We start from the raw sequence: 3,880 nt of genomic DNA, 5'->3' as shown, positions 1-3,880 counted from the left end.
TGGGGATCCAATTTCTTTCTTTCGTATGTGGATATCTGGTTGTCCCAGCACAATTTGCTGAAAAGATTAATCTTTTCCCATTGATTGTCTTGGAATCCTTGTTAAAAAACAATTGACCATAAATGTAAGGACTTATTTCTGGACTCTGTAATTCTACTCTATCCTTAGCCAGTTCTACACTGTCTCGATTACCATAGTTTTGTAGCTTTGTAATCTTGAAATGTAAATCTTCAACTTTTTTTTCCAAGATTTTTTTGACTATTCTGCGTCTTTTTTCATATGAATTTTTTAGTCAGCTTGTTAATTTGTGGAGGAAATCCAGCTGGAATTTTGATAAGGATTGCAATGAATCTTTAGATTAATTTTGAGAGTACAACCATCTGTTATTGGCTGAATTGTGTCCACCTAACAGATATGTTGAAGTCCTAATGCTAGTACCCAGATCTTATTTGGAAATAGTGTCATTGCAGATATAATTAAGGTTAAGATGAGGTCAAACTGGAATAGTGTGGGCCCTTAATACGGTATAACTGGTGTCTTTATAAGAAGAGGATAGAGAGGCATATGGGAAGAAGATGGCCTTGTGATGACAGAAAGGCACACAGAAAAAGCGATGCAAAGATGAAGGTAGAAATTGGAGTGATATATGTTCAAGCAAAGGAATACCAAGGATTGCTGGTTATAACCAGAAACTAAGAAAGAGACATGGAGCAGATATTTCCTCAGAGCCCTCAGAAGGAACCAACCATGCTGACACCTTGATTTCAGACTCTGGCCTCCTAAACTGTGAGAGAATCAATTCCTGTTGTTTCAAGCCACCAAGTGTGTGGTACTTTGTTATGGGAGTCCTAGGAAACTATTACAGATTTTAGTAGCAGGAGTGGGGTCTGGCAAGTCCAAAGTAGCCTGGAAACTCTGACAAGAGTTGAAGTTACAGTCTTGATTCCGAAATCTACAGGGGAGGTTGGCATGCTGGGAGCTCAGACAGTATTGCTATGTTAGTCTTGAGGCTTCTTCTTTCTTCTCCAGGAAATCTTAGTTTTTCCTCTTGAGGCCTTCAACTGACTGGATGAAGCCCACTCACATATCAAGGGTAATCTTTACTTACAGTCAGCTGATTGTAAGTGTTAATCACTTCTACAAAATACCTTCACAACATTTAAACAACATCTGAACAAACAATTGGGCATCATGGCTTAGGCAAGTCAATAGATAAAAATTAACCATGACAGTCCTCCTTTGTCAAGTTGGCACCCACATGCATCTCCTAATACATACTTAATCTCCAAATAAAGACAGTAACAAAGTCATTCTTCTGTCTAACATGATACGGCCATCCTGAACAACCAGAAATACTCTGACCCTTCTCTCGGGAGAAGAAGCAAAGTCCTTGGGTGATGCACACTCTTCTCCTTCACATCCTATAATACACATATGCACATGCACACATATATATTCATAATAAAATGAGGGGAAAATATAACAATTACAGTCCTAGTTTCTTCAAATGGTCACATGGTCCTACCTGGGATTTAAAACTTCCCTCTTCCACTACTCATTCCATATTCCCTTTGTCCTCAGCAAGCACCTCAGCTGGTTGTGGTTTTTTCTCTGTGGGGTGATTCAAACCTTCATTCCTGAAGGATCTGGGCCATTAGCAGTCCTGCCTGCATTGGGTTGTTACAGTTTTCCATTGATTTTAGTCACAGGATGTGGCGACACTAAGAGACTGCAAAAGATCTCCTGTGTTTCTGACTGCCATTGTGGAGCAGCACCAATTTCCCCTTGGTAATTAGGATCTGTCACCCAGACCATACAGGTCCTCTCTTTTTCACCTGCTGATTCAGAAACATAAGGAGCCAAAACTAGCTGTGTGGCAGTCTGAACTTCCTGTTTAATGGCATCATTGTTGTGCCTCCTTGTGGAAGCTTCCTCCCTGTGAGCTAAGATCTCTAGACCAGGATTAGGAAACTAATACACAATCTTAACAATATTAAGTCTGATCCATGAAGACAGATGTCTCCCCATTTATATAGATCTTTAATTTATTTCTTATATAGCTCTTTAATTTCTTCCAGATTTCTTACAAATCTTGCATTTCTTTTGTTAAATTAATCCTAAGTATTTTATTCTTTTTATACTATTGTAAATTGTGTAATTTCCTAATTTCATTTTGGATTATTGCTGCTAGTATACAGAAATACAGTTGATTCCTGTATATTGATCTTATGTCCTACAACTATTATTATCCTTTACTGGATTCCTTAGGATTTTTCTATATACAAGATCACCTGCAAGTATAGATCATTTTACTTATACCTTTCTAATTTTGATGAATATTTTAATTTTCTTTCATTTCTTTTTCTCGCTTAACTTGGACAGAAGTGGCAAAAACAGGTATCCTTTTCTTGTTCCTGATCTTCGCAGGGGAGCTTCCATTATTTCATCATTAACTGTGAGGTGAGCTGTGGGTTTTTCCTAGAAGCCCTTTAGCAGGCTGAGGAAGTTTCCTGATATTCATAATTTGTTGAAGTTTTTTTTAATCATGAAAGGGTGTTGGATTTTGTCAAATGCTTTTTCTGCATCTTTGAGATAATCATGTGGCATTTTCTTTGCCTTTATTCTATTACTATAGTTAATTATGTCAGGTAATTTTTAGATGTTAACCCAAACTTGCATTCCTGGGACAAATCCCCACTTGGTCATGGTGTATAATACTTTAATATGTTACTGGATTCAGCTTGCTAGCATTTTGTTGAGGATTTTTGTGTCTGTATTGTAAGAGATAATGGTCTGTAGTTTTCTTGTGATGTCTTTTTCTGGTTTTGGTATCAGGAAAATACTAGCCTTAAAGAATGAGTTGAGAAATAGTCCCTTCTATTCTTTGGAAGAATCTGTGAAGTGTTGGTGTTAATTTTTAATACTTATTTAAATATCTGGTAGAATTTACCATCAAAGGCATCTGGGATTAGGCATTTAATAGTGAGAAGTTTCTAAATTACTAATTCAATCTCTTTACTTGTTGTGGGTCTGTTCATATTTTGTATTTCTTCTTGAGTCAATTTTAAGAATTTNTTACTGCTGAACTATATATTTAAAGTATCAACAAGAGACCATTCTAAATTATTCTTTTCCAGTTCCTTGGGTTATTTTCTCCTGTCTGATGTTGGGCTAATATTTTCAATACTGGGTGATAAAGAGGCTTGGTTGCTTCCTGAGGAACGAATCTGGGACTTTCCCTTAGGAAATGTGATGATTTAGAGGCAGAGCATATATATTCATCATGCATATTATGCATCCATAAATTCCTATTTTAAGTGTTTTAATGAGAAATGCATTGTGCATTTAATGCTGTGTCTTCATTATCCTTATTTCTCTAGTGATGTACTTTTGCTTAGTATTTATTTTTTCACCCTTTTAGTGGGAGAGAAAATACATTCCTGGTTTCTCCTTTTAAGTTGTGAAGGGAGCCAGCACCACCATTATGACACCCTGTGGCATCATTTAGAAGGTTTGTTACACAGAGCCCTCTCTTTACATCACACTGCATTGCTCAGTTCTCACGTGGCTCCTATGGCTCCATTCATGGGTACAGAGCACCATGCAGTCCTATTGGTACAGGTCAAATACAGAGATCCTAAGGTATCTCATTTCATAAACTTTTAAAGACTCTATTAGTGTCTCAGAGGTAATCACCATCCAGTAAGACTGTTCTCTTTTGCACACAATCCCTGAATATTTTGCATCCCACCAGCGGACTTCAGGACCACTGCCTTTCAAGGCTTGTCAGACCCATGTTTTACTTTTAGGGGGTATGAAACCCTGAACTCTCTCCCTGAACCCTCCTCAGACCCCCAAACTGGAGCACACATGCCTGTGG

Source organism: Pteropus medius, unplaced genomic scaffold (genome assembly GCF_902729225.1).
Source record: "Pteropus medius unplaced genomic scaffold, Ma_sr-lr_union100, whole genome shotgun sequence".
NCBI lineage: Eukaryota > Metazoa > Chordata > Mammalia > Chiroptera > Pteropodidae > Pteropus > Pteropus medius.
This window is presented reverse-complemented; position numbering follows the sequence as displayed.